General features: G+C 42.9%; 1 protein-coding gene and 1 long non-coding RNA gene across 7 annotated transcripts in view; one reads left to right on the top strand and one right to left on the bottom strand.

Moving 5' to 3' along the window:
- The window catches only part of LOC138741361 (syndecan-3-like), a 235729-nt gene that overhangs the window by 71943 nt on the left and 139423 nt on the right, over window positions 1–24363 (bottom strand). The gene's annotated exons all lie outside the window — the stretch shown is intronic.
- LOC138741360 (uncharacterized) overlaps window positions 15947–24363 on the top strand; it is an 86892-nt gene continuing 78475 nt past the window's right edge. For 2 of the 5 annotated variants that reach the window (XR_011343470.1, XR_011343469.1), the window contains exons 1-3: window positions 15947–16031; window positions 16122–16300; window positions 19607–19890. This is a non-coding gene — a long non-coding RNA (uncharacterized lncRNA). Of the gene's footprint in view, window positions 16032–16121; window positions 16301–19606; window positions 19891–20287; window positions 21469–24138; window positions 24230–24363 lie in introns of those variants that run through there. The other 3 variants (XR_011343468.1, XR_011343472.1, XR_011343471.1) reach the window with 3 other exon arrangements.

Consider the following 24363-nt stretch of genomic DNA (forward strand, 5'->3'; position numbering starts at 1 on the left):
GGCACATCCAGTCAATTGCTAAATAGCTACCAGAGTTCCATTGTAACACCACAGTTCAGAACAGAAATTGGAGCAACATTAATTATTTTTAAAATTTGAACATTATTTGAAAGACTCTGAGCAACTTCATATCAGGATCAAGTATCATGTTCAAGTTTACATATTGGGCAGCAAAGATTCTTTAAGTGTTTCACACATACATTAGCAAGAATTAGGTACAAATATCTCTCAGAAGTAAGTAATGTGTTGTTTAAAAGGGAAGGAAGTACACATAAATGGAGGAAATTGATCACAAGCAATAACTGGTCAGTGAGGAAGAAACAATGATTTTCAAAAAGTACTGGAAACAACAGGCCCTTTCAAACTGCCGTGTTTCTTCTTCTTTGGCTTGGTTTCGCGGATGAAGATTAATGGAGGGGTAATGTCCACGTCAGCTGCAGGCTCGTTTGTGGCTGACAAGTCCGATGCGGGACAGGCAGAAACGGTTGCAGCGGTTGCAGGGGAAAATTGGTTGGTTGGGGTTGGGTGTTGGGTTTTTCCTCCTTTGTCTTTTGTCAGTGAGGTGGGATCTGCGGTCTTCTTCCAAGGAGGTTGCTGCCCACCGAACTGTGAGGCGCCAAGATGCACGGTTTGAGGCGATATCAGCCCACTGGCGGTGGTCAATGTGGCAGGCACCAAGAGATTTCTTTAGGCAGTCCTTGCCGTGTAAAATGGGGTTAACCGGGTTAGTGCCCCACTCATGCTGTCCAACCCCATCAGCGTGGTCCAAATCCAACTGGGTCCCTGACCTACCTCAGAGTTAGCCAAGGAACCCAGTTATATTTACCTAGGTTGCGTCCATCGGCGGCGTGAAAATTAAAATGGCTGACCCGGTTGTTCCGGTGATGTCAGCGCTTGCGTGCATGCGTCGCCGGGCTGCAACTACTGAAGTGTGTGGTGCTTACATCCTGCTGCTCCTCAGATGACTGCAGCATTCACCTGACAGTGGTGGTCACAACAGTTGCCTGCTATAATGCAGCACAGCAGCATTGATTAGCCAGCACCCGAAGATCGTTCCCATACCTGTTCGCCATTTGGACTTCAATTCGTCACATCCGGTAGTACTTCTGGTAAGTGTGTTGCGTGTCATTCAACCCATCATCACGGGGGCGGGATCCCCTTTAAATCGCCGGGTTGGCAATTTAATGGGTCGATCCCACAGCAGCTTAAAAGGTACTGGAAGCACCTTTCCCCATTAATCGCATCTGGGTCCCAGGAGGGCTACCAGGTGCTGCAGCTTAAAAGGGCCTAACATGTCCATGGATGGGTGCTAACTGATTCAACACCCTGCACCTAAAGAACCCTTTCCCTTCTAACTCAGCATATAGCAATTTGAAAATGACATTTGCCTTTCCTGCTTTATGATAAAACTAAGGGTTTGAATGAAGCCCACATCCTGTAGGCAGAGAATTGTAATTGTAGGATTGAATTGGAGAAATGGAGTTTGTTTTGGGGCGAAGACATGGTTGTGGCAAGTTACTTGTACAAATTGAAAGGAGAACTGAGCAGAAAAGTTTGAATGGGAATCGAATCCGCAAAAAATATTCATATTCAGTGACTGTGGATTGTCAGAATTCAGACCATAGGGAAAACTACCTGCTAAACTGCTGGATTTCATCCTCATGTTATTTGAATATGTTCCTTAAAGTCAAAGGAGTCTGACAAATAGAGTGGAGAGTGGTGACATTTTTTTGAACATTCCCCCAGTGCTTCCCGTTCCTATTCACTGGTCCATTAGCAGCCAGTGAAGGTATCTCTGGTTAAATAAATCTCCATTTCTTCAGAAAAGGAAACAAAATATCTACCTATGGCAAAAGACCAATAATCACTGGACAACAAAGATTTTGCTTCCTGAAAACTTTTGGGTGTAATTTATGGTTTTTGAGCTGCTGATCATGAAGAATTTCTTATCACATATGTTTTTTAGCTATAACCTATTTTTATGATTTCCTGTCATATTTTAAGTCTACTTCAAGCTACAAAACCACGAACTGCAGCATGTCATTGAAAATTCATTTTCTGTATTCACATTTCTTCCCTGCTTATCTTGATGCAGTCAGTGACAAACACGGTGAAAGGTTTTACCAGAACATTGCAACCATGGAAAAGCGGTATCCTGGCAACTGGAATCCATCAATGTTGGCCGACTATTATTGGATGCTGACGTGAGAGGCATCAGATGCTGAGTACAAATGAAAATCAGCAGCAAAACGTTTTTAGGTCAATTGAACTAACGTAATGTGTCAATATCATTATACGACTAAACATGATAAATTCAATAGGTTAATTTAATGTTTCTCCATCTTCCTATGTGATACAGAAAATCTGAAATTATCTTGGTGTTCATCTTGAAGTTGTCTATCATAATCCCCATTTTTTTTCAGGAAACAAACCTTTTGAAAAAAATTGTTGTCTAGTGTAACTAGCTACTTCCATCCTTCTGCTATTTAAAGTCCCTCTCCACATCCAGAAACTCCTATCACCCGAATTATGGGGTCACACAGCACAGAGATAGGATCTTCAACCCACTGAGTCTACAGTCACCATCAAGCACCCATCCATATTAATCCTACACTAATACTGTTTTATTCTCCCCAGATTCCCCTCCATTTTCCACCAATCTCCAACACACAAGGAGAAATTTGCATTGTCAATTAACCTGCCAAACCTTCCTCTTTTGTTGCAGGGAAAATGCTGAGCACCTGGGATCGGACATTATCACAGGAAGAATTTGTAAACTGGATGCGGACTGTAGCAGAGGTCGGTATTGAACTTGAGTTCCTGGGGCTGGAAGGCAGCAAAACTACTTTCTCCAACATTATATCACCCAGTACCTCTTCCTGAATGAACGTCTGATCATTGAGACTTTAAAGGATGCTATATCAATGCAAGTTATGGTTGACGACCACCTCAACCCTGCCAGTGCCATTCTCCAGATACACCCATTCCCAATCCTCAGTGGCATCCATTTTTTTTCTTGGCATAGAACAGATTCCACGAGCTTGAGGTATGAATACAATAAGCAAAAAGATGTATTTCCTACATTGGTGCTTAACACACAGAATCAAAGCAATCCTTTGTTCTATCAAAGTCCCAGTGATCCTATAAAGCTGTCAACTGCTCATGGCCTGTCAGTGCTTAAGGGGGTTCTGCTCGACATCTTTTAACAGGCAAGTGAACTTCCGTCTTCAATGTGCCCAGAGGGGCTGGATAAAAACCACCTGGGCTCTTGGTTAGTTAATCGCTTTAAAAACCACACATGTTCTTTAATAGCTCAGCACCCCTTTCAAATATGGTCACATCCTTCGAAAGTGATCTTCACATCTGGCTTTATTTTCAGATGGTCATTAACGGAAAATCTGCAAGTTAATTGGTGGGACTAATCAGCAACTTATCCCACAGTAACACTGTCCAATTGATTATCAGATGTTTAAATCCAGTAACTTAATATAAAGCACAACAGGTATAGCCTGCTAATGGATATGGCATTGTTGATGAGAAGGCTGCTGCCATTAGCCAAAAACAATATATTTCATTACTCATTAAAAGCATTTTAACATTGACAAAATAAAGATACCGCTGCCTGCAAACTTTGTACAGATGGAATGGTTTGAGCTTAATCCAGAAAGATATCAGAATGGATTCATGATCCTTGCTAGGGTCGGGAACAGGACAACAGCATTAATCTATGAAGCATTCATTGAAATTTTAGATAATTATAAAAAGTACTATGGTGAAACAGAGAGAATATTTCCTAACCTAGTGAGTTGCTATGACTGAAAGGGTTACATTCCATTGTTGCTTCCAACAGAAAACTAAATTATATATAATCAAGAAGAAAGAAAAATCTTGCAAAGCTCAAGGGAAGCATGAGGGAGTGCAACAAGTTTCTCAGCTCAGTCAAACAGCAGACAACAGCACAACAGGCTAAATAGCTCTTTCTCTGACATACCTCTGACCACAGGCGGCACGGATGGCGTAGCAGTTAAAGGCCCAACGATTGGGACCAGGGTTGAAATCCGGCGCTGTCTGTCAGGAGTTTGTACATTCTCCCCACGTCTGCATGGCTTTTCCCTGGACACTCCGGTTTCGTCCCACCATTTGAATTGTACCAGGGGTGAATGCTAATTGGGTGTAAATTGGGCGGCACGGACTCATGGGCCAAAATAGCCTGTTACTATGCTGTATGTCTAAATTTTAAATTTTTTTTAAATTAAATCATTTAGTGATACATGATCCATTAAACTGGGCATTCTATCTACTATTCAGACTTTGAGTTGAAACCCAACACTGTGCTCTCTGATACTGTACCTGAAAATTTTAAAAAAGTTAATGATAAAACTAAAAATTCATCCTTTGTATCATCTGATGTGTCACAGTGTGCCTGGTGCCACTTGGCACGTTGAAGGTGCAAACTGATTGAATGATTGTGGATCTTTTGGATGAATAAGATACATGCCATCTGTTTCAACAATATAAATAAAATAACCTTCCAGCAACCTATTCCATTGACCGGGCCTGATTGTCTCAATTACTAGTGTCACCTCGAGAAACTCCATTCAACAAATCTCTGTGAACATCTTCCCTAGGAGATGACACAACGGCAGTGATTCCTGGCACATCACCAGTTTCAATCCTAATCAATTCACCACTCCCTGCTTTCGGAATAAAATATTGAACCGAGCTCTAAATTAGCAAAGAAATCACCGCAGGCTACCGTCTGAAACTGGTTTAACACTGGTTGCAGTGCCGTGTCTGTCATCAGAGCTTCTTTGTCACAATGCTCTGACATTCACCATCCCATTACTGCACAAATACCCTGTCTCACAACAAAGGCAAGTCGGGCTGACTTCCCCCTTGTGACTCTCTCACTTCATGTTTACCTTTACTCATTGCCTCTCTTCCATGCCCACACTTTTGATATAATTTAGTTTGCACTTGTAAAACGTTAACTTTGTTATGATCTTGACTAAAATGGTTAAATCGTGAATTAGAACAATCATCTTGGCCGAGGCATACTCCCAACCCAATGACTGCAGTGCACGATTTTTAACGAGGAACCCAATTTTTATCTCCCGATTTATTTTAGGCAGAGTATGGGATCAAAGGCACCAACTATCTTCGAGAAGCTCAATCGAGTGAACCATTCATGCAAAGAACTGAAGTATTTACGACGCGTCAGATAGCAAGGTGTTCTTGCTTCACTTGGAACCTGCTCCTACACATCTTCAAATAACCTTGTACTTATCTTTAAATTTTTTTCTCCCTCTTATTTACCCTTTAAATACATCAATGATATTCATCTCCTTCACTACATGCAGCAGGATGTTCCTTGTCCTACATGATGTATCAACAAAAATTTCCTGATCGATGTAATTCAGTATTTTCCTTTACAAATTATTTTCTCCATTACTTTCATCTTATAACGTGGAGACCAGAACAATTCATGATTCAGGATAGGGGTGACACGGTTAGCGTAGGGGTGGCACAGTTAGCGTAGGGGTGGCGCGGTTAGCTTAATGGTTAGCGCAATGCTGTTACAGTGCAAACGACCAGGGTTTGAACCTGGCTCTATCTGTAAGGAGCTTGTATGTTCTCTCTGTGTTTATATGGGTTTCCTCCCACCATTCAAACAATGGTCAATTGGGTTTAATTGGGTGGCCCGGGCTTGTGGGCCAAAAGGGCCCATTACTGTGCTGTACGTTTAAATTAAAAACTTCATAATACTCATTATAACTATACATGACAAGTATAAGGTTATCATAACATTCCCAATTTATAATTCTACCTTTCTGAAAATGAACTCGATTGTCTTTAATAGCCTTTATTAAAAAGATTTAAATGAAAAATCAATGCATCATCTACTTTGTCTTCAGAGTCTAGCATTGACTTGCTAATCAATGCATATGCAAACAGAGCTAATCAATGCATATGCAAACAGGGCTGGGCAAGAAGCTGAACCAACTCATGGCTCGTACACAATGGCAGCATCAAAGAAAAGTTCACCTAATGGAGATATGATATGGGAGCCTTTGCCTTGAGCGAGCACCTCTGCCACGTAATACTACATTTAGAATACAACATACATGAAATTCTTTAACTGTTGTCTATTGTAAGGCAGACAGAGAGTCGCCACTTTGTCTAGTGCCCCTCACTGAAACATACAGCACCTGGTGTTCCTAGGTGGTCCCCACCCCCCCCAAAATTCTGACTAGCCCTGTGCCCGCTTAGCTTCTGAGATCAGACAATCCCAGGTGCATTCAGGCCATTCGGTGTACAACCCTAGGATCTAGTTAAACTGTGGAAAAAACAGAAATGCTGGAAGACCTTAGCCCGTCTCGCAGCCTCCATAGGACCTACCAATAATAATAATTATTTAACACATTGAATTTATTAATCAAATAAATGAATGCTCAACTGCTTTCAGTACTTTAATTATACTGCAGCCATGCATTGAAGGAATTTCTTGTAGTGGTTAATGCAATATCGCTACAGCGTCAGCGATTAGGACCAGGATTTGACTTCTAAGCTGTCTGCAAAGAATTTGTATGTTCTCCCTGTGTCTGTGAGGTTTTTCTTGGGGGCTCCAGTTTCCTCCCACTGTTTGAAACGTACTGGGGTGCAGGTTAATTGGGCGGCATAACATCGTGGACCAAAGGGCCTGTTAACGTGCTGTATATCTAAATTTAGAAACCCCCAGCTGAAATTGACTGAGAAATAACACTTACTTCTTGCTGTCATGTGAAGTTTTAAAATTACACCGAGGATAAACACTTCAGGATCAACCCGAGACCCAAATAATTTTCTTTATTAGTACAGGGCAGCACCTCAAAGAAATGCACATACAAAATTAACTCTCAAACTGGTTAAAACATGCTGTTGGTTAGCATCTCTGAGGTTTTACATGAATAACTTGCCATTTACATGGATTAATGAATGAGGTTGGTATGGTGCTGAGATGGAAAGTGTGCCAGCAAGGTGTGGAAGGATCATTTGTAATAAAAATGGATTAATATTCACCAGGAGAGAGAGCAGGTTAATGTCATTGAGATAGAGGAGAATGCAGATCATCAGAGATGTCCTCCTTCAAAAAACATGGCTTCCCTTCTACCACCATCAACTCAGCACTTACCCACATCTCTTCCATTCCCCGCTCAAATGCCCTGGCCCTCTTTGCCCCTAGATGCAATAAAAACAGAATTCATCTTGTCCCCATCTACCACCCCAACAGCCTTCGCATCCAACATATTGTTCTCTGTAATTACTGTCACCTACAGCATGATCCAACCACCAGACATCTTCCGCTCTCCTCCCCTCTCCTCATTCTGCAGGGACCGCTACCTATACGATTCCCTTGTCCACTCACCCCTTCCCACCAATTGCCCCTCAGCACCTTCCCCAGTGGCCTCAGGAAGTGCCAAACTCGTGCCCGCACCTCCTCCCTCACCACAATTTGGCACCCAAAGTTGTCCTTCCAAGTGAAGCACCACTTCACTTGTAGATCTGCAGGAGTTATCTACTTCATCTGGTGCCTCCGTTGTGGCCTTTTCAACATTGGACAGACTGGATGCAGACTGTGAGATCGCTTCACTGAGCACCTTCGCTCTGCCGCATCCATTTCTGCACCCCTTCCTCTGCTGACTGACTGTCCTTGGCCTCATGGACTACCAAATCAAATTGGAGGAGCAACACCTAATATTCCATCTGGCCACTCTCTAATTGGATGATATTAACATAGACCTCCGATTTCTGCAAGCCCACTCTCCGTTTTCCCTCTCTTCCCCATCCCTCTGTGTCTTTTCGTCCAACTCTCTATCCCCTTCTCTCTCCATTCACAGAGCCATTCCCCCTCCCCCTGTTTGCTGGGGTGCCCTTCCTCCCTTATCTGCCTTTCAAACTGTACTCCCCCTTCCCCTCCCCCACCATTTTGGTTAAGTGCCTGCCTACATTCCACTCATATCTTGATGAAGGGCACAAGCCTAAAATGTTAATTATGTACATAAGAAATAGAAGCGAGAGTAGGCCATACAGCCCATCGAGCCTCCTCTGCCAATGGGATCATGACTGATCTGATGACTGGCACATCTCCATTTACCTGCCTTTTCCCCATATCTTTGAATTCACCTACTTTGTAAAAATATATCCAATCTCATCTTAAATATATTTACTGAGGTCACCTCCACTGCTTCAATGGGCAGCAAATTCCATAGATTCACCACCCTCTGGGGAAAACAGTTCCTCCTCATCTCTGTCCTAAATCTACTGCCCTGGATCTTGAGGCTAGGTCCCCTAGTTCTATTCTCCCCCATCAATGGGAACAACTTGTCTACCTCTATTTTATCTATGCCATTCATAATTTTATGTTTCTATAAGATCCCCTCTCATTCTTCTAAGTTCCAGCAAGTATAGTCCCACACAACTCACTCTCCTCATAGACTAACCCGCTCATCTCTAAAATCAACCTGGTAATCCTCCTCTTCACTGTATCTTCTGCAATATAAAGTTCACTATTTGACCTGCTGAGTTTTTAGTTTTAACAGATGATGATGAACTCCTTTGTGCTACAATAGAGACATCCTCCCTTCCTGAAAGCTCCATTATTCAGTGAGCTGAGCTCATAACAAAGTGAAGCCCTATTGACTTCGGGAAGTGAAAACTGCTCCAGCCCTCTACATCTTCTTTCAAGGTATCCATGTCCGTGTTATCTGGCCAGAGGCCAGAGGCCAGAGGCAAAACTCCACTTAACTTTAGGAGTTGTCCAAAATGTGAGGGCAGGAATACAGGTTCTGACTCAAATATTTTCCCCTTCACGCCTTACGATTATTTTCCCCCAATTCCATGATTCAGGCATCTTCCTGCCTCCTGGCGGTCACTTCACATTAGTGGGTTTCGTTAATTTTTTCTCCTCTCCTTACTTCAACTCAGAGTCACCTTGTGCCGCAGGTGAAGTCGAGTGTGAGATGGGTCCCATAGCTCCATCAGGCAGAAATGTGTATTCGTTGAGAGGTCGTTTTTTTTTAAGTCCGCGTCCTCACAGGGAAGAGGCTGCTCAATTCTAATCTCAAAATGCACAATTAATTTGATTTATTAACTTCAAGATGTCAAAAGCATTTTACCACAACGTCATTGTTTAAACATCTCACTAATTCCTCTCAAACAGCTGCACTATGGCAAAATAGCTGTCAAAAAACTGGCTGAGTGACAATCTTTCTCAAGACATAGGGCTGTGCAGTGGTACAGATGGCAGATCCACTGCCTTAGAGATCTAGCGACATGGGTTCAATTCTGCCCTCCGTTGGTGTATAAGCAGAGTTTGTATGATCCCCCGTGACCGCAATGGTTTTTCTTGGGTGCTCTGACTACCGCTAACGTTATTATTTTTTATTTAATTTTTTTTAAAATTTGATTGTTTTAAATTTAGACATACAGCATGATTACGGGACATTTCGACCCATGAGTCCGTGCTGCCCAATTTACACCCAATTAACCTATACCCCTGTTACATTTTTAGAATGGTGGGAGAAAACCAGAGCCCTCAGGGAAAACCCATGTAGACACAGGGAGAACGTATAAACTCATTACAGACAGTATGGGATTCGAACCTTGATCCTGATCACTGGAGCTGTAAAGGCATTGCACTAACTGCTACACCAACTGTGCCACCCTCTATGCCAACTGTGCCGCCTCCTTAGATGCATAGATTAGACGATTAATTGGTCACCGTAAATTGACCCCAGTGCTTTGTTGAATGGAATCATTAGGGGTGAATTGATGGGAATTCCTGAGAATAAAGTGAAAAATGAAAGTCCACAGATGCTGTGATCATACTAATGCTGGAGGATCTCAGCAGGTCTCACAATGTCCATAGGTGGTAAAGATATGCAATCAATGTTTTGGCCCTGAGTCCTTATTCAAACTTACCTTGAAGAAGGGCTCAGGCCCAAAACATTGGTTATATAAATTTAAATTTGGATATATAGCATGGTAACAGGCTCCTCTGGCCCATGAGCCCATGCTATCCAATTACATCCAATTAACTGATAAACCGAGTGTATGTTGAAGAGTGGAAGGAAACCAGAGCACCTGAAGGAAAACAAGACAGAACATACAGCGCAGGATTCAAACCCCGGATGCTCGCACTCTAACAGTGTAGACTAACTATCCTTTTCTTTTTAATCTTTTTATTGGTTTTTATAAGAAATAGAGTACAATGAAGAAAAGGAAATTAAATTGAATATACAATATACAATATCACATATCAAGCGCAGGGGAGGCTGAAACAAGAGGCCATGAGTTAAGGGTAAGGGGGCAACACTTTAGGAGAAATATTAGAGGTGGCTTTTTCACTCAGCGAATGGTGGCAGAATGGAATGATCTTCCGAATGAGATAGTTGCGGCAGGGTCCATTCTGTCATTTAAGAGAAAGTTGGATGTGTACATGGAGGAGAGGAGGTTGGAGGGTTATTGGTGGAGAGCGGGAGGTTTGAGCTAGTGGAGTTGTTCTAGTGAACCGGTGCGAACTCGAAAGGCCAGCATGGCCTGTTTCCACTCCGTAAATGGTTATATGGTTATATGTGTGTATTTATTAAGATAAAACTTCAAACAACATAAACTCAGTCGTCACTCCACTGCAATGGGTGAAAATAAAAATAAAAATATCAAAAGTATTATATTAAAAAACCACCTAACCAATTCTAATTAAAAAAAAGAAAAAAAAACTAACAAAAAACAACTGAGCACCTTATCCTGAGGGTTAGATATATTTTGAGGTTTTTGGTTCCTACCATAAATCAAAAAACAAAGGTAAGACTATATCTTATCTAGAAGAGTAAATACATCTAATCACATGAGAAACATTTACTTCATATGAAAATAAGACATTAAAGGTCGCTGTGGATCTTCAAATTTCACCGTTGAATCAAATAAATAATATCTAATTTTTTTCTAAGCTTAGACAACCATTGGAACACTGTTGGAGGACTAGAGTCTTTCCATTTGAATGGGATGAATCTTCTAGCCAATAATGTAGAGAGGGCAACAAGCCATTGCACAGGTACAGAAAAGCTCCCTATGTCTGGTTCAATAACCCTGAAAAGAGCAGTTATTGGATTAGATCATAGCTCCACCTGGAGTATAGTTGAAAAGATATAAAAAATTTCTTTCCAATAGTTTTCTAAGGATGAACAAGAGCAAAACATATATGTCAATGTAGCAATTTCAGATTTGCATCTGTCACGTATAGGGTTAATATTAGAAAAAATACTAGCCAATTTATTTTTGGACATGTGACCACGATGCACCACTTTGAATTGGATTAATGAATGTTGGGTACGTATTGAAGTTTAAAAATCTTGTCCCATAGATCCTCAGATAAGCGTCTTCCAAGTTCCAGTTCGCACGACTTTTTAATCTCATTATCTTTACCTCCTATGGGCACTGTGAGACCTGTCGAGTACCTCCAGCCTTTCTGCTTTTATTATAGCTGAGAATAAGATAGGATTCGTGGGGTTTATGGAAATGGATGCTTGGTGATAGCATGGGCTCAATGGGATGAAGGGTCTGATCTGTGCTGTAAGACTTGATGTGTATGACTTGTACTGATTTAAATCTTGAAGGGCATGAGTAAAGCTCCACAGGAATGGGGTGGAGGAGTGTTGTCTAAACAAAAGCACAGCCATCTCCTACCAGGAAACCCAGATGTGAGTTACATCTTTGTGACCAACTTCCCTGCCTGATGTCTCACCACATTGTTGAAAGATTCCTGATGGAAGTGCCATCATTTGAATAAAATATGAATAGGGGCCTTGGTCTTCCTCTCTCATGAATTTAAAAAGCTCACATGTTACCACTGAATGAATGACTTCTCGATATCTTGTTTATATACATTCAGCATGATAACAGGCCCTTCCAACCCACGAGCCCATGCCACCCAACAACACCCATGTGTAGAGCGCGTCGAAAGAACCAAAGACTTGTTGATCCAAACCAAGGTTTTTATTAACTAAAAGACTGGAGCATATCACAAGTAGGTCGACCAGTCCAGAATGACCTTGTCTGGCTAGGTGCAATCCTTTAAGACCTGCCAGTAGGTGTGGCTACACTCTCAGCCAATCACAGTCATCCTACGCTACAATCTATACATATACACATTGGTGATAGAATCTGTACTATCACACCATGTAATCAATTCACATCTTAGGAATGTGGGAGGAAACCAGAACACCCAGAAGAATCTTACGCAGACACCTCACTGAGAATGTACAAACTCTTTACAGACAACTCCGGATTTGAACCTGGGTGGCTGGCAATTTAAAGGTGTTGTGCTGGCACTTTAAAGGTGTTGTGCTAACTGTGCCAGCATCTTGGACAATATTTATCTGTCAAGGTACACCTTGGTGAAGGGTTAACGCCTGAATTGTTGGTTACCCTTTACTTCCTTCATTCTGCATGACCTGCTGAGTTTCTCTTGCACTTTTGCATATTGCATAACAATTATGATGTTGGCAGACTTTCCTATTTAACCCCTCAGTACAAGTACCATCCAAAACCTGTATTAGGTTCCGTCTGAACAATCCTGCAATGATACTACCCATGGAGTAAGTGGTTGAATAAGGCCATAGTGGAGGGAAACATGGATGTCTACAGACAATGTCATTGTAGTGAAAATATACTGTAAATGCTGGAGGAATTCAGCCAGCCTTGCAGCGTCCATAGGAGGTAAAGTTGTGTTACCGAGATTTCGAGCTTGAGCTTGCTTCAAGATATAAGCAAAATGCAGGCAGGCATCTCCAGAGAAGACTGGGTCATACTGACCCAGGAGGTTTCCAGGTTTTGGCCTCACCCCTCCATACGATCAGGGAGGAGGACAGAAGGCAACATCACATTATAATTCAATACTCCATCCGCTCCCCTTGCTCCATACTGTGCCCTCAATTTATGTAGGCTGCCAATATTTTCTGTACTGGAAAAGGTTAGAAAAGGCTAGAAAAGGCAACACACAAAATGCTGGAGGAACTCAGCCAGTCTTGCAGCATCCAGAGGAGTTAAAGATATATTACCAGTGTTTCAGGCCTGAGCCCTTCAAGGTGTAAGCAAAAAGTGCCGGTGTTTCAAGGAGGTCCAATTCTGGGAGGATGCTCCACACTTCCTGCCATCCATCATTACCATGACGCTCGATAACATCTGTTGGAATGTTAGCATCAGAGAAGCAGGGGGTCCCAGACTTCTTTCCACCCACTTTATATACTGATGACTTTGGATGGTTTCTGAAATTCAATCTGGTAAATTAAATCCACTCTGGCTGAAGCAATTCGTTACCAGGGAGTAGCTTTAGGGCAAAGTCTTATTAATGCAACTTATAAAAAGAAACGGCCATCGAAATGGATGTGTGTCCAGACCAAACATAGCCAGACAGTGCACATTAAACAGTGACAATCCCCTCTTCACTGTGCATACCCATCTTCAATTAATTACCCATTTCACCTCTTAGTCTACTGTAAGTAAATAAGAAGAATGATGAACAATCAGATATTGGAAGGAAACAGGCTACTTAACTACAATAATGTATTCAGTGAGATAAAGAGGTTACCATGGAAATGCCACCTTAATCCTAATCATTGGACTCTATTACTTCTTTGGCTGCTCCGATAAAGAACTCGCCACTTTGATCTCAAGAGGTTTATTGAACCCGTTTTCTCTGGTATTCTCCTGTTCCCTTTCACCTCGAGAGGTTACCGGAGGTCAGAGTGTGCAGTAATGGATTCCATGTATTTCTTTCTGACTACACTCAGCTTGCCTGCTCATTCCACAAAGGACAGGAGGTTCTCGTGAAAGTCAAAGGGAAACAAACTCAGTGACTGGGAGGTAACCTCTCAAGCCAAATAACAGTGCATGCTATTGTCTTAAATGATCAGCTAATGATTAACAGTAACTTCCCAGCCAACACACTTCACACAACTGGAGACTGGGATGGGTCTGGGAGGGGAAGGAGGCGGGAATGTAACATGCTGGAGAAAGTCTGGGAATGAATTCCAATAAACCCTGCTTATCTCGGAAAAGGAAGTTTTGCCTGTTTGGAAGTCAGATTAAGCATTGGATACCTCTTTTCTTTAATATTATAGCCTGCACTTTTGTTTCATTTGCCCCTTTTACACAACGGTTGCAAGCTGGGCATCATCCACCTTTCGAGCGAGGTGTGAACGCATCAAAGACAGATTGGAGGGCCCTAAACTTACCCGGCTTCAATCCGTCGAGGTAGATAGTATAAGAGGTAGAGCATATTGATGAGGGACCAGTCTAAAAGAGTAAGCCATGTTGCTATACTGCTGAGCCACAAGTCCTGCCTCTTTTGCTTTGGGAAGCTGGCTTGCTGTGTAAAAAGGCTCATGGACCTGGCTTTTCTTCAGTTCCGTGTGAACAAGCAGCCACCTTCCAGAGATGGGTCAGGTATATGGTAATAACATGGCTTTTAAGTGTAAAAAGGGCTATAGTCGCATTATCTCTAGCACTTTTGTTTTATCCTTGCACTGCCTGCTGTGCTATGTAAAGCTTGACTTGCCTGGATAGCACATAAAACAAAGTTTCACTGTATTTCAGGGTAGTTTAGGTGGGCAGAGAGGCTTAAAGGAAGAATCTTGGGTAGAGAGACAGGAAGGTTGAGGGATAAGATTCAAGATTCCTTTATTGTCATGTAATAGTACAGATCATGTAATATTACACAAATTCTCCTTCTGCCTGCTGTAAAGCAGACACAGAGTCACTGTAACTGTTGCCTGGTGCCCCTTACAGTACGAGAGAATGGGAAGGAAAAGGGAGTCCCTTCAGAGTCACCGAGTGTTCACGGATTCGCCTCCAGTGCTCCTGCAGCCTCTGCAATCGTACAGATTCCTGTTCGATTCATCGGCAATATGAGCTCCAGATCCAAACCTTTGACTCGATCAGGAAGCCTTCAAAACCCAAGGCCCTTCGGGAGCCCTTCTTGTCCTCGGCACCCTCTTGAATCCTGGTTCCAATACCTGATTCCCATGAGCCAATTCCTGGTTCCCATGAGCCAATCCCTGTATGGATAATAAATACCAATGTCCAGCAGGCTGAGAGGTCAGCTAAGTATCAAAAATCTGCACTTTTAAACAAGTTTCTCTTTAGCTTCACATCTCTGCCCTTTTGTGAAAAAGGAGGAACTGTATAATTGTCATAACCAAGGCAATTCAAATCATATTGTCCATAAAGACCTCAGCAAAGTGGCATCCTAACGAAATGTGTGGTTCAAAATATTGATTCAATGACTCAAAGTGAGCGGCAATTAACACTGCCTCAGAATGGGATGGGAAAGCATTACCAGGAAGTGGGGATCAACAAGAGATGGAATGTTAGCCAACAATAAAAAAAACCAAACCAAGAATAAGATACAGGCATGAGGCCCTTCCCAAGATTGCTCCAAGTGTGAATATTCACATTAACCTTATTCACATTAAAGGAAAGTCATTATTTGTTAAAGAAGCCCAATCATTTTATCAGTGTAAAGATGTATAACCATGAAGGAACTGCTCCCAACATTGTGCAATTTTTCCAATCATGAATGAATGCTGTGGATAAGACAGCCCACAGCATTTTATCACCAGGGTTTGGGTCTTCGATTGCTTGGCCACAAAGATCTGGGATTTTCTCCCTCAACCAGCTCAGCACCACTCTCCTCCTTTTAGCAATCAATGAGCTTGAATAGAAGCCTAATTCAACCCTATAGTTTCATTAGACCAAAGTTTCTCTGGGACCCCTAGGGGTCTAGTGACCCGGTGTAATTTTCCTTGGACAGGCTTTGGTGAGCCACCTACTAGAACAACAGCAGTAACACATCATTATGATGCAATAGAAAGCCTTGCCTGACCATCTTGGAGGGCAGTTGTGAGTGAATCACAATGCAGGAGGCCTGGAGTCACATGCATACTGGAAAAACAAAGATGCCAGATTTCCACTGAAGGCTTTCAGTGAACCAGGTGCATTGGCTCTTGCTCAACATTGCTAGGACTAGCTATTTACGTTTTTAAATAAGCAGATTATTTTTTAACTGAATTTAATTTCCACAGCTGCCACCTCCAGATTGTAGATGTAGGCCTCTGGCTTGCTCAACCAGCACGACCACCAAGTTTCATTCTGCATGCCTGAACCCCCTTGCCTAACACCAATCCTTTCAACACCAAACTAAGACCCAAACCTCAAACTAATCACATTGGAAGAATGAAAAAGTTTGTTCAAGAGTTTAGAGGTGACAGATTTAATCAATATACTTATATTTCAATGAACAGAAATTTATTTATTAAAGGATATTTGGAAATTATCAACTATTATTTGTGTGCAGAAGCACAAAGTGGAGGTCATTTCACTGCCCTATTGTGGCACTATCAATCAGACCCAATAGACCAGAAGTCGAGATTAAAAGGCTTTAATCGTTATAACTTTACAGGCATATCTTACATGCTGTTGGCCCGATTCCAAAGCAGTACTAAGGGAAGGGTTTGGGCAGTACCGTCTTTATTAGGAATCCTGAGGGGGAGGAGTTACAGTATCGGGGAAGGCCAACCAGCACAATGTATGTATTACACTGTTCCACCACATTCACCTCTTCTTTTAAAACAAAGTCCGGTGGGGTGAAGTGTCAGAGTCCATTCGGAGTCTATTTACAGGTTCAGCATGTCCGGTGGTTTCGTCTGTCAAACTGACCATGCCAGTGCCAGCTGTGGTCCAGCTGTTGGGTCCTGGGCAATGCTCTGTGTGATGTGGCTGAACGGAATCTGTTGGGGCTGGAGGTGGGGGGGGGGATGTGTGGGTTGGAGTTGAGGCGGTGCAACTGCTGCCAATAGTGGGGCCAGTAGTCGTGGGGGAAAAGGGGGAGGAGTGCTGGTCGGTCACCCGTGGTCAGTCCAGTGAGTGCCTCAGTTGTGGGAGCTCCTGCATGTGCTAGGTCCTAGACAGAGACAGGTCCTGCCTATCCTGGTACTGCAAGTAGGCATACTGGGAGGTATGGAGGAGGTAGACCTTCTCGACCCGGGGGTCTGCTTTAGGGGTTCTGGTGAGTCTCCAGAGTAGCACAGGCCCTGAAGTTGTCAGCCAGACCGATAGTGTGGTTCCCGATGCCAACCTCCTGGGGAAGGAGAATAATTTTTCATGCAGGGTAGCATTTGTTGCAATTCAGAGTAGGGACCTGGTGGCATGGAGAGCTTTTCGTAGTACCTCTTGCCATGGGAAGACAGGCAGCTCTTTCGACTTGAGGGCCAGGAGGATTGCCTTCCAAATGATGCCTTTCTCCCTTTCCACCTGGCCATTCCTCAGGGGTTATAGCTGATGGTCCTGCTCATGGCTATGCCTTTGGTCAGCAGGTACTGGTGCAACTCCGCTCATGAATGAGGACCCCTGGTCACTGTGGATGTAACTGGGGTATCCAAAGAGCGTGAAGAGGTTATGCAGGGGCTTAATAACTGTGACCATGATCATATCTGGGCAGAGGATGGCGAACGGGAATTGTGAGTATTCATCAACTATGTTGAGAAAATATACATTCCGGTTCATGGTGTATCACAAGATTGCTATGAGAAATGTCATATTAGGAGATAAGTGTTTAAACACTTAGTCAGACTGGTAGGCTTTCAGGAATGTCCAAAAAGAGGAAATGGGAGCGATGGAGACAGGAAGATGTTTATGGAGCGAATTACAGAGTTGAGAGTCATGGTAGCTGGAAGCGAAGTCTCCAATGCTAGTGCAATAAAACTCAAGGAATGTGCAAGAATCTTTAGGTAAAAGAGCACAGAGTTGCGCAACTGAGAATGCTTGCAGAGAGAGGAGGTTGAGATTGTGCAGGTACAAAATGCACAGAAGAAACTCATGGAAATGAAACTAATTTTAAACAAATGCATTTACAATGCACCCACGGTACGTAGGCATGGCTTTTATACAGAACGCAATATCCATCACCAAGTCCATCACAGGTCCCACCTTCCATCCACTGAAGGCGTCTTTGAGAGGCAGACGACATCATAAAGAACTCCCTGCTCTCAACCTCCTCTCATGCTATCTTTGGGAAGAAAATACAGAAGCCCACCTTGTTCAAGAACCGCTTCATGCTCTTGAACCTCCCCTTACTGCCCTCATCATAAATGATTCCGAACCACAAAAAGTCCTGTCTGCATGACTGAAACACTACCTATTTATCTTGCACGGCTGTAACTGTGAATATTTATTATCTATATTTTCTATTTATTATCACTCTCTGGGCTGGGTAATTTAATGTCATGAACAAGTCATGAAATTCAGTGTTTTGTAGCAGCGTCACAATGTAAACATCCATATAACCACTTTTACAACAATAATTTTTTTTTTTAAATAGTGCACGAAAAGTAAGGCAGTGTCTTTGGTTCATTGATTATTCAGGAATCTGATGGCAGCGGGGAAGAAGCTGTCCTTGTGCCGGTCAGTGCTCGTCTTTAGGCTCCTGTTCCCTTTTCCTGATGGAAGCAGAGTGAAGAGGGCATGGCCTGGGTGGTAGGGGTCTTTGAGGATAAAGGCTGCTTTATTAAGATATTGCCTCTTGTAGATGTTCTCGATGGAGTGAAGGCTAGTGCCTGTGATGCTGCAGGCTGAGTTAACAACCCTCTGGAGCTTTTTCTTGTTCTGAGATTTGGCACCTCCATACCAGGCAGTGATGCAACCAGCCAGAAAGCTCTCCACAGTACACCTGTAGAAGTTTTCAAGAGTTTTCAGTGACATACCGAATCTCCTCAAACACCTCACAAAGTATAGCTGCTGGTGAGCCTTCATGATTGCATGGAGACTCCAGGACAGATCCTCGGAGATATTGATACCCAGGAATTAGAAGTTCTTGACTCTCTCCACTACTGAGCCCTCGATGAGGATTGGATCATGTTCCCCTGATTTCCTCCTGAAGTCCACAATCTTCTCCTTGGGTTTTGTTAATGTTGAGTGCAAGGTTGTTGTCATTACACCATTCAACGAGCTGATCTCTCTCCCTCCTGGACGCTTCCTCATTGCTGTTTGTGATTCGGCCGACAACTGTGGTGTCATCGGCAAGTTTGTAGATAGCATTGGAATTGTGCCTGGCCACACAGTCGTGGGTGTATAATGAGTAGATCAGTGGGCTAAGCGCACATCCTTGAGGTGAGCCTGCATTAATGATCATGAGGAGGAGACATTGTTTCCAATTCCTGTGCAGCCATTCTTAACGTTTTTTCAGATATAGACCCCTCCCTACCACCCCCCCCCCCCCAAAACTCTGCTCAAAGTTTACGAGTCTCCTTCCCTGCAAAGCAGTCAGATTTTGGTTTCTTCCGTACTTCTCTCATAACGACTGCATAAAATCATTAAAACAATATTGATGTTACGTGAGGTGAAAAAATAACACTGCTGTGGTCCCCAGAGTGGCCATGGGACCTCCGATGAGAATTATTGATTTAATGTATGCTACTGAAGTTGGTTTTTTTCACAAAAGTATTTTGATGCATTGTTCTTATGTATGTGACAATAAACTCATTGTTGTTACCGTTCTATTTCACTCCCATAGATGGTGTCTGCCTTGTGGGGACCACAGGGCAAATATTGGCTCAGAGGTAACATGTGATGCAGGGTCATTTTTTCATAACTGTTCATTCAGAAGCACACAGAAATGTTGGAAGAACTCCGCTGGTCTCGCAGCGTCCATAGAAGGTAAAGGTGCATTACCGACGCTTCGGGGATGAGCTCTTCTTCAATGTAAAAGCAAAGAACAGGAAGGCATTGAATAAAGATTGAAGACTAGCGGGGGAGGAGTCCAGACCAACAGAAGATGCTCATTGGATATGAGGAGAGGTGAGAATTGATTTTGGCTCTATTAAAGGAGGCAGAAGGAAAAATGGGGAGAGAGACAGCTGAAAGCTGAAGATGAACATGACTGCTTCTGGCTAGCATTAACATCGACTCCTCCGGTTTCCATTAAACCCCCATCTCCTTCTTCTCCATGTAGCTCTCTCTCTCTCTCTCTCTCTCTCTAACGGAAACTGGAGGAGTCGATGTTAATGCCATCCATAAGCAGTCATGTTCATCTTCAGCCTTTCACTAGCTCTGCTTAGTATGAGGTGAAATCATTTTCCCCTAGAAGAGTAAATGCAATTTTAAAAGGAAGCTTTGAGCAGCCAAGCTCATAAAGGGGCTCTTAAAATGTAGCTTTTTTTTTCTGAACAGTGCTTCTTTTTATTTCCAACACCAGCAAAAAAAAGATGAAAAGAAAATGTTCAATAGAATTTAAAAGTCACATTGCAACAGCTGCACTTCATTATTTTCAACAATCACTGTTCACATGATCTGAAGGCAAATTTAATACAATAGCAAAATCGGACCATTGAACAAAGAAGGCTCTGACTTAGCAGAGGTATTCAATGGCATGGCAAGGGAGCTGATAGCCAGAAGACACAGACTTAAGGCAACTGGGGAAAGAGTCAGAGATGAGGGGAGGTTTATATTGACTCAGCGAGTTGATGTCATCATCAACACCACCAGTCCAAAAGCGATGATTCTACAGTAGTTCACAGAAGGGAAGATGTATGTTTATAAATTCAGCTTCATTCACTGTAAAGGAACACTGAAGGCAGATCTACAACACAGGACTAAACTGTCTATGTGGCTCACTAATGCAGACTAACAAAAGAGATTACATTTACTTAGTGCCACTTCCTTGGAAGGATGCCCAGGAAAGCATTAACAAACAACAATCTGGCACAAAGAACAGGCACTTGAAAAGCTCAGCCTGAGTTCAGTTGATGTGTCTCAAACTGTCCAGCCATGGGAGAGAATTGGTACCAATGCATTGTGAGGCAAAATCCTATCTATCTTTTTAGTATATCTATCATGGGTCAGAGTACTGAGATACAGTGAAAAGCTTTCTTTTACGTGCTCCATACTCCAGCACCTTATTGCACAACACAAGAAAGAAGGGAAAGAAAGAAAATCCCATTAGAGACAGCGAATGTTTGAGGATCATGCCACCTCCTCTGGGACAATCTGCCAGCATCTGCCAAAATGGGCTCGTGTGTTCACAAGACCACCCTCTGTCAGGCTATTGGTCTCCAACATGGAATAAGCTGCTGACATGTCATCAATGAAGCAAGAGGCAACAGTGCAGAAGAGATGGAGACATTACAAGCCTGAAGGGGATGCACTGCTGCACAGAGAAAGTAAAGTCCATTAAACTCCTTCCCCTGAAATAGACTCCTTTTTGACTTCACAGGGCAAATGATTACTTCAAAATTCTTTATTTGAAAATAGTGTTTCCTTCTGTCTCCAGTTTACATGTAGTTTGTTCCCTGTGGTTTTTAATGACCTCACCCTGAGAGGTGCTCTGTGATCAAAAGGTGGTGATGTTTCAATTAATTGTTCTGTCCATTAAAAACCTGAAAGATGTCAGTAATATGGTCGAGTTAATTATGGTCCCAATGGGTCATGCAGAGGAACCTTGAATGCACAGAGAGCAAATTAAAACTGCTCCATCCACATTCAGGCATTTGTATTTATACGAGGACTCCAAAATGCAAGATAGAAGTGTGCTGGTGAGTTTCACAATGCAGCTCCATTTATCTAAGTTACATTGAACCAGATGCACAATAAAGAAGAAATATATGTGATGACTGCCATTTCCTGATAGCAGCTAATGGTTGTCATTGGCAACAGGATTGGGATAAGGCTGTGATAGATTTTCAGGCCTTAGAGGCATCAGTCCGGATAGGCAATTAAGTGGGGAATTAAAAAGAAACAAACACAGTGCGTTTTTGATTAACCAAAAATCGATCAACTGAAATTCCGAATATCCGAAAAAAAATTTTTTCGGGTGAGACATGACATCACAATTTGAAAAAAAAAAGTTGAAAAAAAATGACCACTGTGCTCAAGTCAAAGGAAAGGAGAGCACAGATTATTTATTTAGAAATTGTCATTTTTTTGCCATGAGTTACTGAAACTGTGATAAATTTCATTGTGGTATTCTCAGATGATTCTGTCTCTCCCCGCTCGCCCACCCGATCCATGCTCTCTCCCATCTCACCCACCCGAGCCACGCTGCTGCTCTCTCTCCGCTTGTCCACCTGAGCCGCACCCTATCCCCACTTGACCGAGCTGCTCCCTCTGTCAAATACCCTTACAGCGGGGTCACATAAATTCTGCTTGAGAACAATCCCTGTGCAATCTCCTACCACTTACAGGCGAGGTGAGACCTCAGGCTCCTGGGCAGGACTGGCGACATTGGGGATCGGCAACTGCTTGGGGATATGTCGGGGATCGGCAACAGCTGATGCTACTGGGCTGCTTTAGAGAAAATTCCCAAATATCCGAAAAATCTGCTTAACCGAGATAGGTCCGGTGCTAAGGTGGATTTGACAACTGAATAAGTCAGTTGGACCACAAGAAAAGTGATTAGAAAACTTATGTTAAGAACTATGTGCACCTTAAATATAGCAAACTATTGAACCTGGTTCTTGGCAAAGGAAGGATATCCTGACCAAAGAGCTAAGTTTAAAGGAATGTCTTAAAAGAGGAGAGAGAAGTGGTGGTGCAGAGGTTAAAGGAGGGAATTCTAAATATGATAGGTTAAAATTTAGTAAAGATCAAAAGCTCTTGAAGAACACACAAGCGGTGGGCTGTTGGTGACACGAATTTTAAATTTTTTTAAATTTAACCACACAGTATGGCAACAGGCCATTTCAGCCCACAAGTCCTTGCTGCCCAATTTACACCCGATTAACTACACCTCTGGTACGTTTCGAATGGTGGGAGGAAACAAGGGCCCCCAGGGAAAACCCTCACAGACACAGGGAGAACATACAGTGCAGGATTCAAACCCTTGGTCCCGATCATAACAGCGTTATGCTATCTGCTACACTAACCATGCTGCCCCAAGACGAGAATTTAACACTTGTCTGTGGGCTGCTGGTGACTTGCAATCAAAGGACTCACACCAGACTGTGGACTGCTGGAGACTAGTTCGACAAAAGGTACCAGTTATCAGGATGCAAGAGGGTATCAAGGGCACTGAGGACTTCTTGATCATGTTGGAGGTTTGGATCTGGAGCTCAGGTTACCAGCGGTTTGTGTGTACAGTATGAGTGTTATGTCTGGTTGTATGTCTGCATGTTTTGCACTGAGGACCGGATAATACTGTTTTGTTGGGTTGTACTTGATGATTCCTGGAGGTGAATCCACGGACACTCGGTGCCTCTGAGGGGCCCTTGCTTCTCTTTCTCTGACTGTAGGGAAAGCAGGGCAATTTCTGTTGATGGCAAATCTTTGTCTGCTTTCTAGCAGACTAAATGCAATTTTGAGTAATATTACATCTGTTTTATTACTCAACAATAAAATAACCTTAAAAGTTGGAGAAGTGCTTACATCTCGGAGATTGCATGGTTGGAGGAGAATATAGATTGCAGGAGAGATTCAACAGCAAGTGGGCCTTTGTTACCTCAGCAAGTACAGCAGGTGATGGGCGAAAGAGGCAGTGTTATGCAGAAAAAAAGAGTTTTAGATGTCCAGAGGATTTAGGATTCTGAAAAATAAAGGAATAATCTAGTGGTAACAAGTTCGTGGATGAGGCTTGTTAACTGTCAGGAGTATTCATCATCTGGCCTATTGCTGTAGACCACTCTATCTGCTCAGCTGACTTTACCTCCCATCTTCATTTTTATCATAAGTAACAGAAGTATTTAATCACTCTAACCACACCATTTAACTCCTCCATGACTTTTCACATTTGCCCAGTCAATCAGCACCCAGAAATTATTCAATTCCTGGAAAGTTGGTTAGCTGCAATTAGTAAGCCAGGAGGGAAGACTGGGCTACACTGACTGCATGCATCCCTACCAGTGATAGTCCCACCCCTGCATATGATTAGGGAGGAAGAACTCAGCATCCCACTATAATTCAATACTTCATCCACTCCCTTTGCTGCCAACTCCATGTAGGCTGCCATTGTTTTCTGTACTGGAAAAGGTTAGACTGCAGCAGTAAAAATACACAGTAAATGCTTTTGAGGCTGGGTCCATCGGTGGAGATAAATGTGTACTTACCTTTTTATAGAGGAGGCCTAAGAGGTTTTGCTTTCATGAAGAGCAGCGCCTTGTTACGTCCGCTGGAGCCGATGGAGGCGGTCTTCCAGCGTCCATAAGAGGTAAAGATATATTACCAATGTTTCAGGCCTGAGCCCTTCTTCAAGGTATAAGCAAAAAAACAGCAGGGGAGAGAATAAAGACAGTGGAGAGAATGGGGTGGGGGGGGGGGGGGAGAATGGGAGGGGTAAGAGTC

This window comes from Narcine bancroftii, chromosome 8 (assembly GCF_036971445.1).
Source record: "Narcine bancroftii isolate sNarBan1 chromosome 8, sNarBan1.hap1, whole genome shotgun sequence".
Lineage (NCBI taxonomy): Eukaryota > Metazoa > Chordata > Chondrichthyes > Torpediniformes > Narcinidae > Narcine > Narcine bancroftii.